The sequence below is a fragment of the Salmo salar genome, chromosome ssa29 (assembly GCF_905237065.1).
Source record: "Salmo salar chromosome ssa29, Ssal_v3.1, whole genome shotgun sequence".
In the NCBI taxonomy this organism is placed as follows: Eukaryota; Metazoa; Chordata; class Actinopteri; order Salmoniformes; family Salmonidae; genus Salmo; species Salmo salar.
This window is the reverse complement of record NC_059470.1, coordinates 21,082,973-21,097,444: the sequence shown is the minus strand read 5'-3', so window position 1 is coordinate 21,097,444 and position 14,472 is coordinate 21,082,973. Positions and strand designations below refer to the sequence as shown.

Genomic DNA, 14,472 nt, shown 5'->3' with positions numbered 1-14,472 from the left:
CATAAGGATTGCAAATGGTTAGCTAGCATTCTGGTTTACATTAGCCATGAGCTATAGTGTACGTCTCATAAAGGTCAGAAAATAACATTGGTTCATAGCAGGCCATATGGTGAAGGTAACAAAGGGAAAAAGCTAAACAGATTGTTATGTGTATTCATAACATAAATCCCAGGAAAATAATAGATGTTAACCTTGCGTCATTGCTGGTATCTTCTGTACTATATTATAGATGTTGCTCTCCTTCTTTCATTTATAAATAATATATATGTCAACAGGTGCATTTGAAATGTACATAAAGACTAATTATTAGCCTGTTTGTCTGTGCATTAGATTATAAAGTGACATGCGTTAGGCGAAAGGCTCTCCTAACGAGGTTAGGGGAACATAAATGAATCTACTGGGACATAACAGGATGGATGAGCATTAAGAGAAATTAGATTAGGTGTGGGACGCTGGAGACGAGACAGAATGTGGGCTTCACCTCAAAAGCAGCAGTCAGACTAGCTGACTCCGTACTGTGCTAGACGCTCAACATCGGTTAACCTATGTTTCCATCATGTACTTCATGTACTTCATGTACTTCATGTACTTCAAATGTCCGTTGTTAATTCAGTTTAGACACAAGGACATTTAGGAACACTTTAGATAAAGTGTTTAAAAAATCTACATGTTAGTTACATAGTAGTTACAACTGTTATAGGCCTACCTGTTTGTGACTTTGTAACAATGTGTATTTACACCGTAATTATACCTAGCCTACTTATATAAATACATATGTTTTAGGATACTTTTCAACACTGGAAATGACCACAAGGTAGCAGACAATGGACAAACGTATACCATTCATGTCACAAGAAGCAACATTTTACAACATTTAAAAAAACTAAAGCAGTGGTATAAAATGAAACGGTGATGGAGTTTGAAATTGAACGCATCTGTTCTTTTACATACTTTGCACAAAAGATGTATCAAGTAACATTGTGGATATTGTTCTAACGAAATACGTGTGATATGCACTCAAGTCATAACAATCATTTCATTTATACAGCAGGCTTTAATAGCTACATCTAGAGGAATTAATCATAGGGTCACTGTCCAATGTATCACTCCAAATAAACAATAAAAAGAAGCCATAACTATGAGGAAATCCAATTATGCTCGTCCGGAAGGGAAACAAAAGCAATATGAAGGCTTCTGGGCATAGACATGTTATTTCTGGATTGGCAAAATGGCCAACAATGGTACGTTACCACAAAAAAGGAAATTCAAAGGGCCCCGGATTGGAATAGTTCAATGTTTGATATTTATCACAATAAATACAATTTGAAGGAAAAACTAAGAAAGGTTTTGCTTCAGAAACAGACATCACTAATTAGATAAAAAGCTCCCATTTCTGAACACAGAAAAAGCTAACTATTGCTAAAAAACTAAACTGTTCTTCAGAAAAAAAGTGTTGTCACATGGGTACATGTGGTCATCTGAGATGAATTGGCATAATTTCCTAAAAACATTATTCTCTCATGGTTCATATAGACACATAATAGTCCAACGTGTGAGATGAAAGACTCTTTGGGGATTCGGTTGAGAACTCGAGACCCTTGTTCAGTCACTGTTGCTGTGGTGGGAACCTCAACCTGGACCATGGTTAAACCATATCTAAACCAGGTTGATCCTTTCAACAGCACACTCTGATTTAATATCTACACTGCACTCAGCAATTACAGAACTGAAATAAAAAAACATTAGTGTAGCCTAATCACTTGTTTATTTGAAAGGGGCCTACATGGTAAAAAAAATGAAATCTGCCTACTTATTTCCCCTACTCTATATTTATTATACCACCACAATGAATGAGCGCTCTGTGCGATCACTCGCCGCCCTATCGCAAAATCTCCACAGAGTAACACAAACAAGTCTTTCTCGCTAGAGCCTGAGAGAAAATACCAAAGTCAGTAATCTGCTCACTATCGGCCGTGGCATATCGTAATTGATCAAACAAGTTGCGTTTGATGAAGCCCGGTTTATTTAACCGCGGCAACTGCTCCCATGTGGCCGCCGGGTGGCTGCGCCAATGGAGCTTGCAGCTGGGAGTTCAAACCCCAATGCTCAACAGAGGAGGCAGCGAAATAACCAACGGCTCCCTAATGAACCTCCTGAGGGATCAGATTCCACATCATCCTCCCGGCTCTCACAAACAGGCTCTCAGTCTGTCCACAGGCCGCACCTACTGAAACATACCATATCACTAACACACTGTGAGATGATGGAGGTGGTGGCTGGAGTCAGTGGGGTTTATTGTAGCCAGTCTAGACGTCAGCACCTCCCCTGGTAGGTCTACTGCTGGTTCACTGTACAGTATTATAACTAGTACATACTGCCGGTTCACTGTACAGTATTATAACTAGTACATACTGCCTGTTCACTGTACAGTCTTATAACTAGTACATACTGCCGGTTCACTGTACAGTATTATAACTAGTACATACTGCCGGTTCACTGTACAGTATTATGACTAGTCATACTGCCGGTTCACTGTACAGTATTATAACTAGTACATACTGCCAGTTCACTGTACAGTATTATGACTAGTCATACTGCTGGTTCACTGTACAGTTTCATGACTAGTTGGATACTTGGTTGGTCATTGGTCAGCTTCTGTTTTCAACTGACCAAAAATATTGTCAGACTACTATTGCATACTACTACATAAACGCACTACATTACTTTTCTATCAAGCCTTGTACTTTTGCCACTAAAAAATTAGGGTATTTGCTTTCACTAAGCCTTTAAGCGTGTGAAAAACTTAAGGGATATTGCGAGAAGTGGGCAGGCCTGTCGAGTGAAGCCACAAAGGCCGAATCCAATTCTATATCCCCAACCACAAGCCTCAGTTTAGTACCTTACAAATGACACATATAAAACCCAAGGAAAACACCACACCAAAGGCATTGGGAGCCATTCAGCTGTTTAGCCAGTTCCCTGTAAATTAGTCTATTGGTAAAGCCACAAATAACGAGATCAGACGTTGAGGCTTCTAAGGCTCCTATGAACAATAACATCCGGTGGTCCTGCTTGGCTCAGATGGTAAGACAGAGCTGCTAGCAATCGGTTTTCCTGTTTTACATCCATAGGCTTATTAACACTAAAGATTACAATTACATCATTTGTTTTACATTGTCTTTTATTGAGGAGTGGCTTCCATCTGGCCACGCTACCATAAAGGCCTGATTGGTGGAGCGCTGCAGAGATGGTTGTCCTTCTGGAAGGTTCTCCCATCTCCACAGAGGGACTCTGGAGCTCTGTCAGAGTGATCATCGGGTTCTTGGTCACCTCCCTCACCAAGGCCCTTCTCCCCCATAGCTCAGTTTGGCGGGCGGCCAGCTCTAGGAAGAGTCTTGGTGGTTCCAAAGTTCTTCCATTTAAGAATTATGGAGGCCACTGTGTTCTTGGAGACCTTCAATGATGCAGAAATGTTTTGGTACCCTTCCCCAGATCTCTGCCTCGACAAAATCCTGTCTCGGAGCTGTACTGTAACAAAATGTGGAAAAAGTCAAGGGTTCTGAATACTTTCCAAATGCACTGTATATATGAAACTCAAAATCACCATATTGGGTAAAGGTGCAGACCAAGAAGGCAGAATCACTTTCCTTAAATTTATCCACAATGGAAAGAAAATTGCCTTTATTAATGTGTATGCTCCAAATTAATATGATCCTACATTTTTTGATTCTCTGAACAACATATTGTTAGAACTGACTGAATTCCATCTGGTTATTGGGACAGATATAAATGTTATTTTGGACATGCGGGACAAATCTAATAAGACCAACTACAATCATCCACACGCAACCAAGGCTTTCCAATATATACTCTGATTACAACCTCATTGATGCCTGGTGAGCACATAATCCTAAAGCAAAATAGCACACTTTCTACTCAAACAGGCATAAACCATTCTCACAAATCAATTTCATACTATTATCTACACCTCTATTTTCTTTCTTCAGGCTAGGGTCTAATTTTCTCCACTTCCTGTCTGACTGACATGCCCAAAGTAAACTGCCTGTTACTCAGGCCCAGAAGCCAGGATATGCATATAATTGGTACCATTGGATAGAAAACACTTTGAAGTTTGTAGAAATGTTAAAATAATGAATGAGACTATAACACAATAGATATGCTAGGAGAAAATCCAAAGAAAAACCAACCAGAATTGTCTTTTTTTTTGAGAGCCCATGCTCTTACAATGCAAAGTATAGGGGCATATCCAAATCCAGCTCCCAGATTGCAATTCCGATGGTTTCCACTAGATGTCAACAGTCTTTTTCAAGGTTTCTGGCTTGTTTCTTCCCAAATGAGGAAGAATTATGAGTTTTAGTGCTGGTACTCAGAGTTGGAAATCAGTTTGTGCACGTGCAACGAAGAGGACGCGCACCTGCTAATATTGTTTTCCTATTGAACATACTTCTTTCCGTATGAAATATTATAGTTTAATTACATTTTAGGTTATCTGAGGATTAAATAGAAACATATTTTGACTTGTTTTAACAAGGTTTAGTGGTAGTTTTTTGGATTCCTTTCTCTGCATGTTGAACGAGTGGATTACTCAAATCGATGGCACCAACTAAACTGACTTTTTGCGATATAAAGAAGGATTTTATCTAACAAAACGACACTACATGTTGTAGCTGGGACCCTTTGGATTGCAAATCAGAGGAAGATTTTCAAAAAGTAAGTGAATATTTAAATCACTATTTGTGATTTTATGAAGCCTGTGCCAGTGGCAAAATATGTTGATGTGGGACGCCGTCCTCAAACAATCGCATGGCATGCTTTCACTGTAAAGCCTGTTGTAAATCGGACAGTGCAGTTAGATTAACAAGAATTTAAGCTTTTAACCGATATAAGACACTTGTATGTACCTAAATGTTTAATATCCCAACATTTTTTGATTCTTTATTTGAATTGCGCGCCCTCCAATTTCACCGGAAGTTGTCGACAGGTGTCCCGCTAGCGCCTAACCATAATTTAATCAGGAAAATAGAAATTTGACATACACTATATACAAATGTATGTGGATACCCCTTAAAATTAATGGATTCGGCTATTTCAGCCACACCCGTTGCTGACAGGTGTATAAAATCAAGCACACAGCCATGCAATCTCCATAGACAAACATTGGCAGTAGAATAGCCATACTGAAGAGCTCAGTGTCATTCAACGTGGCACCGTCATAGGATGCCACCTTTCCAACAAGTCAGTATGTCAAATTTATGCCCTGCTAGAGCTGCCCCGATCAACTGTAAGTGCTGTCATTGTGAAGTGGAAACGTCTAGGAGCAACAACGGAAGTGGTAGGCCACAATCTCACAGAACGGGACCGCCGAGTGATGAAGCGGGTAATTAAAAATCATCTGTCCTTCATTGCAACACTCTGAGTTCCAAACTGCCTCTGGAAGCAACGTCAGCACTAGAACTTTCATCGGGAGCTTCATGAAATGGGTTTCCATGGCCAAGCAGCCGCACACAAGCCTAAGATCACCATGCACGATGCCAAGCGTTGGCTGGAGTGGTGTAAAGCTCCCGCCAATGGACCCTGGAGCAGTGGAAACACATTCTCTGGAGTGATGAATCACGCTTCACTATCTGGCAGTCCGACAGACAAAAATGGGTTTGGGGGATGCCAGGAGAACACTACCTGCCCCAATGCATAGCGCCAACAAGTTTGGTACAGGAGGAATAATGGTCTGGTGCTGTTTTTCATGTTTCTGGCTAGCCCCGTTCATTCGATGTGAAGGGAAATCTTAATGCTACAGCATACAATGACCTTCTAGATGATTCTGTGCTTCCAACTTTATGGCAACAGTTTGAGGAAGGCCCTTTCCTGTTTCAGCATGACAATGCCCCCATGCCCAAAGCGAGGTCCATAAAGAAATGGTTTGTCGAGATCGGTGTGGAAGAACTTGACTGGCCTGCACAGAGCCCTAACCTCAACCCCATCGAACACCTTTGGGATGACTTGGAATGCTGCATTAGTGCCCGACCTCACTAATGTTCTTGTGGATGAATGGAAGCAAGTCCTCGCAGAAATGTTCCAACATCTAGTGGAAAGCCTTCTCAGAAGAGTGGAGGCTGTTATAGCAGCAAAGGGGAGACCAACTCTATATTAATGCCCATGATTTTGGAATGAGATGTTCAACAAGCAGGTGTCCACATACTTTTGGTTATGTAGTGTATGAGCTTGTCTGACCACCATGCTTACTGCTGCCAACTTCACATTTTAGAATCTCCTAAAAGAGCTACAAGTTGGCTTTTCGACATTCATTACTAAATAATCCTACATTCTGGGATCAATTTGAAATGTAACTAAATTATTTCATAATAATCAATACAAATTCAGTAGATGACCTCCGGATTCAATGGGATGTCACCAAAGGTTTTGTTAAAAATAATGCATTTGCATCTGGGTTGAATAAATTACAATTAAAGAATATATCAGGCTATTGCATCCCCCCAATAGTCCAAATGTGGAATGCGTACCCTTGCCGATATCATGGACAGAAATGGTGCAGCATTCCAAGATTGGAAAGATACATACACATTACCAGGCAACTTCTTTTTTTTCTATATTTACAACTTAGGTCAGCTATGCTGGCCTATGGAGTCCCTTGGGAATCCCAACTACCATCCAATGATGGGATTTCTAAATAAATGATAAATGATGAGCTCCCGAAAGGACTGATCTCTATAATATATAAACAACTACTGGAAAGCTCATATTCTGGATGGAGACATGTTAGCTGGTTGGGGGAAGGGGATGGGAGAATAGGGGTGGAGGCCCACTTCATTTTTTGTTTTCTTTTTCTGTTTATACTAAGGTTATTATTATTAACATTTTAAAATATGATCAAAATGATCAATAGTTTGTAGTTATGTACCTTTTGCTATGTTTTTCAAAATGTTGTCACAAAAAAAGACACCACTGGTCCACTGATCTATTGCGCTACACTGAGTATACAAAACATTAAGAACACCTGCTCTTTCCATGACATAGACTGACCAGGTGAATCCAGGTGAAAGCTATGATCCCTTATTGATGTCAAATGTTAAATCCTCTTCAGTCAGTGTAGACAAAGGGGAGGAGACAGGTTAAAGAAGGATTTTTAAGCTTTGAGACAATTGAGACATGGATTGTGTATCTGTGCCATTGAGAGGGTGAATGGGCAAGAGGGTGAATGGGCAAGACAAAAATCACCTTTAAGCGGGGTATGGTAGTAGGTGCCAGATGCACTGGTTTGTGTCAAGAACAACAACACTGCTGGGTTTTTCACACTCAACAGTTCCCTGTGTGTATGAAGAATGGTCATCCACCCAAAGGACATCCAGTCAACTTGACACAACTGTGGAAAGCATTGGAGTCCATGCCCTGACGAATTGAGTCTGTTCTGACGTCAAAAGGGGGGGAGTGCAACTCAATATTAGGAAGGTGTTCCTAATGTTTTGTACACTCAGTGTATTTGTATAACTTGATGTGATGAGTACTATCACATCAATAAAAATACCAGTATAATACATTTTTTATAAGCTTTAAAAAAATGGCACCATTGCATGGACAGGGCAATGGGAAGGGGAATGCTTTAAAAGGCAATTAGACACATTATTTGGTATGGCCAAGAATATTTTTCCTCAGCTACAACAAAATTGATCTCAACTAAAGTAAAGCCCTTGTCACATATAGTGCATTCAGAAAGTACTCAGAGCCATTGCCTTTTTCCACATTTTGTTACGTTGCAGCTTTATTCTAAAATGGATGAAATAAAAAAATAAAAACTCATTAATCTACACACAACACCCCGTAATGACAAAGCAAAAACTGTTTTTTAGAAATGTTTGCACATTTATTAAACATAAAAAACAGAAATACCTTATTTACATAAGTATTCAGACCCTTTGCTATGAGACTCGAAATTGAGCTCAGGTGAATCCTGTTTCCATTGATCATCCTTGATGTTTCTACAACTTGATTGGAGTCCACCTGTGGTAAATTCAATTGATTGGACATGATTTGGAAAGGCACACACCTGTCTATTTAAGGTCCCACAGTTGGCAGTGCATGTCAGAACGTTCCCCATCCAACCTGACAGAGCTTGCGAGGATCTGCATAAAAGAACAGGAGAAACTCCCCAAATACAGGTGTGCCAAGCTTGTAGCGTCATACCCAAGAAGACTCGAGGCTGTAATCGCTACCAAAGGTGCTTCAACAAAGTACCGAGTAAAGGGTCTTAATACTTATGTTAATATGATATTTCAGTTTTTTATTTAATTTGAATAAGGCTATAACGTAACCAAATGTGGAACAAGTCAAGGGGTCTGAATACTTTCCGAATGCACTGTATATGGGATCAGTAACATAGCGGCTCATTAACCTTACACCCTAAAGATATCAAACTAAGAGGGGCCCCTAGATTTAAGGCAGAGTGAACTATAGGTGGAGCCCCCCCTGTAAGGGGTCAAGGGTGAAGTCTAGGATCAGAGTGGTGGGTTTCAGTAGGCATCAGTAGCGGCCACCATTGTCTTGTCCATTTCCTACAGTAGCTTCTAGCTAGTATCAGCTAGCTACATCTGTAACTAGTTCACTACCACTGACTAGCCTACAGACTAGCGCACAGGTCCATGGACTAGCTATAGCATCACAGTGAGCCTGTACATTGGCATGTGTGATGACTACAGCGGAGCAGTATGGTGGTGAGGTTCTAATTAGCCCCTGAGTCATACAGCTGTAAAGGACCATGCCAAGGGAGGGTGGGGTGGGGGGTACATACCAACTCATTACCACTCCACAACACGCTGTACACTTGGAGAGAACACTTCCCCACACTGCTTTTATTAGGGGAGAGGGAGTAGGAGAGAGAGAGAGAGAGAGAGAGAGAGAGAGAGAGAGAGAGAGAGAGGGGGCAAGTTTGGAGCAGGAGCCCTGTCCTGGCACTGAGATTCTTTCACTGGCACCAGATGAGGAGCGCTGAGAATACGAGCCACCAGATGAGTGGTGAAGATACGAGCCACCAGATGAGTGGTGAAGATACGAGCCACCAGATGAGGAGCGGTGAAGATACGAGCCACTAGATGAGGAGCGGTGAAGATACGAGCCACCAAATGAGGAGCGGTGAAGATACGAGCCACCAAATGAGAAGCGGTGAAGATACGAGCCACCAAATGAGAAGCGGTGAAGATATGAGCCACCAGATGAGGAGCGGTGAGAAATCGAGCCACCAAATGAGAAGCGGTGAAGATACGAGCCACCAAATGAGAAGTGGTGAAGATACGAGCCACCAAATGAGAAGCGGTGAAGATACAAGCCACCAAATGAGGAGCGGTGAAGATACGAGCCACCAAATGAGGAGCGGTGAAGATACGAGCCACCAAATGAGGAGCGGTGAAGATACGAGCCACCAAATGAGGAGCGGTGAAGATACGAGCCACCAAATGAGGAGCGGTGAAGATATGAGCCACCAGATGAGGAGCGGTGAAGATACGAGCCACCAGATGAGGAGCGGTGAAGATACGAGCCACCAGATGAGGAGCGGTGAAGATATGAGCCACCAGATGAGGAGCGGTGAAGATGCAATCCACCAAGCACATGGCAGCAGAGTGAGAGATGATACAGAGTGGATAAGAGAGGAAGAGAAGACAGGTTAATAGGAGATCAGGGGAAACTATAGAAGACTAGAGGCATGGAAAGAGGACAGGAGATAATAGAACTTGAGAGGAGGAGAGGAAAGGACATACAGGAAGAGAGAGGAAAAAGAGGGAGAGGTAAGAAAGAGAGGAGTCTGGTAACCCTAGCACAAAATAAAATGTATACACTCACTACTGTACGTCGCTCTGGATAAGAGCGTCTGCTAAATTACTAAAATGTTAATGTGAAATGTAGCACTGCCGCTGTCGAAAACACAACACCAGCTAATGTCAACCAGATGTGTCTCCTTCCCCTGGCGCTGGAATGCAAATGTATTGTTAATGGGAGCAAAACAGACAAAGATTAGGAAGTGCTGGTGTGCTGTGAGCGGCACATTCCGCCGCAACACAAATATTGAGCTAAGACTAATGTTGCACGAATTAGGATTTTCGCAGGTTTACAGTGCCTTTTGTAAAGTATTCAGACCACTTTACTTTTTCCACATTTTGGTAGGTTACAGCCTTATTCTAAAATTGGAGAGGAAAAAAAACATTTAATCAATCTACACACAATACCCCATAATGACAAAGCAAAAACAGGATTTTAGAAATGTTTGCTAATTTATAAAAAAGAAAACCTGAACTATTACATTCACATAAGTATTCAGAACCTTTACTCGGTACTTTGTTGAAGCACTTTTGGTAGCGATTACAGCCTCGACTCTTCTTGGGTATGACACTACAAGCTTGGCACACCTGTATATAGACAGGTGTGTGCCTGTCCAAATCATGTCCAATCAATTCAATTTACCACAGGTGGACTCCAATGAAGTTGTAGAAACATCTCAAGGATGATCAATGGAAACAGGATGCACCTGAGCTCAATTTTGAGTCTCATAGCAAAGGGTCTGAATACTTATGTAAATAAGGTATTTCTCTTTTTTATTTTTTATAAAACTGTTTTTACTTTGTCATTATGGGGTATTGTGTGTAGATTATTTAATCAATTTTAGAAAAAGGCTGTAACGTCTCAAAATGTGTAAAAGGTCAAGGGGTCTGAATACTTTCCGAATGCATGTGTTCTTGCGGTTTAGGCCCGCACGATTCCAACGGCATCGGAGAGGATATGAACGAACCTAATAAAATATTCAATTCAAAATCCAATCGTCAACCGACGCCTGTAGGTTGGGGTTTAGTTGGTTGGCGTTTAGACAGCTCGGTGATTAACACACAGAGAAAGTCAAAATGAGTAGTGGTGGGGATTACACAAACACATCCCTACAATTAATAATAGGCATGAAAAATGGACCTCAGATTTCAGTCAAAGTGAATTATTGAATTACAGATGGACAGCCAACGAGAGAGAGAGAGAGAGACGGAGAGCTGTGCCCATGGAGACAGGAGCCTAACATTGGGAGCCGAGCATCTTTTTAATAAAGGTAATGCTTTTATGTCACAGAGTCAGAGAGAGTCAGACATAACATGAACCACACACTCCACTTAGAGTAAAAGACATTAGGTGGTGGATATTAATGTTGTGTTTCCTGTGTCCTGCCAGTCAATCAGTCTGGTGCCTCACCTGTCACTGTGTCACGGTCTCAGAGGCATCCCATACATGTAATGACTGTGACTCACCCTGGCACCACATAAATCAGGCTGGTGTCAAAGCAGGCCATCTATACGCCAATGATTGCAAAACAAGATGTGGCTCAAGGAGGGAGGAGAAAACCATCAAGAGTAAACACATGACATGCCAAAACGGTGGGAGAAAACTAGGCAGAGTGTTTGCAGCCATGTCAAATACTGGCCTATGAGACAGGGGAGGAGGGGGGGAAACTAGGCAGAGTGTTTGCAGCCATGTCAAATACTGGCCTATGAGACAGGGGAGGGGGGGAGAAAACTAGGCAGAGTGTTTGCAGCCATGTCAAATACTGGCCTATGAGACAGGGGAGGAGGGGGGGAAACTAGGCAGAGTGTTAGCAGCCAGGTCAAATACTGGCCTATGAGACAGGGGAGGGGGGGGGAAACTAGGCAGTGTTAGCAGCCAGGTCAAATACTGGCCTATGAGACAGAGGGGGAGACGCCAAAATCAGTGAATAAGGAAAAAAATAGGCAGGACTCCAAGACTTTTTGCAAAAGCTGGTCTGAGCCACATGGCCGAAAACAGCTCGACCTTGGAACAGGACGCACGCTGGTGTGTGTCAAATGAAGGCAGAAAAAAACAGAGAGTTGCAGGGAACGGGCCACATAACGAAGGCCAAGCGAAGGTGCCAGGGAGCTTTGGATCAATCGAGGCATTGTGGAAGACGGTACTCAAGTTAAAGTCAATGAGCAGAACCGAGTCACACAAGCCCAAGGTCGCAGAGGGTCACCAGGGGTCAGGAGAGGGGGTGCCTTCAGAAAGTATTCATACCCCTTGACTGATTCCACATTTTATTGTGCTCCAGCCTGAATTCAAAATTGATTAAATAGATGACAAAGTGAAGACATGTTTTTAGAAATGTTGGCAAATGTATTGAAAATAAAATACAGATATCTAATTTACATAAGTATTAACACCACTTTGTAGAAGCACCTTTGGCAACGATTACAACTGTGAGTCTTTCTTGGTTAGCCTCTAAGAGCTTTCCACACCTGTATTGTGCAACATTTGCCCACTATTCAAGCAAACTGGTTGTTGATCATTGCTAGACAACAATTTTCAGGTCTTGCCATAGATTTTCAAGTAGATTTAAGTCAAAACAGTAACTCGGCAACCCAGGAACATTCACTGTCTTCTTGGTAAGCAACTCCAGTGTAGATTTGTCCTTGTGTTTTAGGTTATTGTCCTGCTGAAAGGTGAATTAATCTCCCAGTGTCTGGTGGAAAGCAAACTGAACCAGGTTTTCCTCTAGGATTTTACTGTGCTTAGCTCCATTCCATTTTTATCCTGAAAAACTCCCCAATCCTTAATGATTACAAGCATACCCATAACATGATGCAGCCACCACTATGCTTGGAAATATGGAGAGTGGTAGTCAGTAATGTTTTGTATTGGATTTGCCCCAAACATAACACTTTGTATTCAGGGCAAAAGTGAATTGCTTTGCCACATTTCTTGCAGTATTATATTAGTGCCTTGTTGCAAACAGGATGCATGTTTTGGAATATCTTTTCACTCTGTCAATTAGGTTAATACTGTGGAGTAACTACAATGTTGTTGATCCATCCTCAGTTTTCTCCAATCACAGCCATTAAACTCTGTAAATGTTTTGAAGTCACCATTGGCCTCATGATGAAATCCATGAGTGGTTTCCTTCCTCTCCGTCAACTGAGTTAGGAGGACGCCTGTATCTTTGTAATGACTGGATGTATTGATACACCATCCAGAGTGTAATTAATAACTTCAACATGCTCAAAGGGATATTCAATGTCTGCTATTTTGTATACATTTTTTAAATCTACCAATAGGTGCCCTTCTTTGTGAGGCATTGGAAAACCTCAATGGTCTTTGTGGTTGAATCTGTGTTTGAAATTCACTGCTCGACTGAGGGACCTTACAGATAATTATGTGACCTGTTAAGCACATTTTTACTCCTGAACTTATTTAGGCCTGACATAACAAAGCGGTTAAATACTTATTGGCTCAAAACATTTAGGCTTTTCATTTTTAATGAATTTGTAATTCATTTTGAAAAACATCATTCCATTTTTACATTATGGGGTACTGTGTGTAGGCCAGTGACAAAAAAAATCTAAATTCAATCCATTTTAAATTCAGGCTGTAACACAACAAAATGTGGAAAAAGTCAAGGGGTGCGAATACTTTCTGAATGCACTGTATGGGTGTCACTCTCTCTGCTATGGTCTTGGCCAGCAGAACAAAGCTACAACAAGAACCAAAGGGCCCAAATTGGACACGTGTTCACAGTTCCCCAACTAGCCAACAGCCGAATGAAGTGACTACAAAAATATGACCTTTTCTTCACGGCTGCCGAGAGAAACACAACATTCTTATTCTGAGGGAGGGAAAAAGAACATCAGGCGTTTGTCATAACTTTAATTTGGAGAACCGCTTGGTGGAGACCAAGATTTTTTACAATAAGGGGCTCTTAAACTGAATCAAGTGATCAAGTTCAAACAGTTCCAAGGACTGAACTTAATGCCATAAAATGGTTACAATAAGATTACATGCTTTTCATTTTTACTGCATTAATAATTGGCTCTATCAATGCAATGTTTAGCTGGTGCAACACTACTTAATTATCCACTGCCCGAAAGAATCCTTTAGACTGATGATTCTCAACTTTAGTAAAAACCACATGGTCAACTAAATCTAGATATCTAGAGTCTTGTACAGCAATATACATTTAGAATGACCCATTTATACGGTAACCACAGTTGGAATGACCTATTTATACGGTAACCATTGTTGGAATGACCCATTTATACGGTAACCACAGTTGGAATGACCCATTTATATGGTAACCATTGTTGGAATGACCTATTTATACGGTAACCATTGTTGGAATGACCCATTTATACGGTAACCACAGTTGGAATGACCCATTTATATGGTAACCATTGTTGGAATGACCCATATATACGGTAACCATTGTTGGAATGACCCATTTATACGGTAACCACAGTTGGAATGACCCATTTATATGGTAACCATTGTTGGAATGACCCATTTATACGGTAACCATTGTTGGAATGACCCATTTATACGGTAACCACAGTTGGAATGACCCATTTATATGGTAACCATTGTTGGAATGACCCATTTATACGGTAACCATTGTTGGAATGACCCATT

The 14,472-nt window shown here is 41.3% G+C and overlaps 1 protein-coding gene across 1 annotated transcript in view; it reads right to left on the bottom strand.

The window, feature by feature from the left end:
- LOC106590335 (piezo-type mechanosensitive ion channel component 2-like) overlaps positions 1-14,472 on the bottom strand; it is a 156,859-nt gene that overhangs the window by 54,681 nt on the left and 87,706 nt on the right.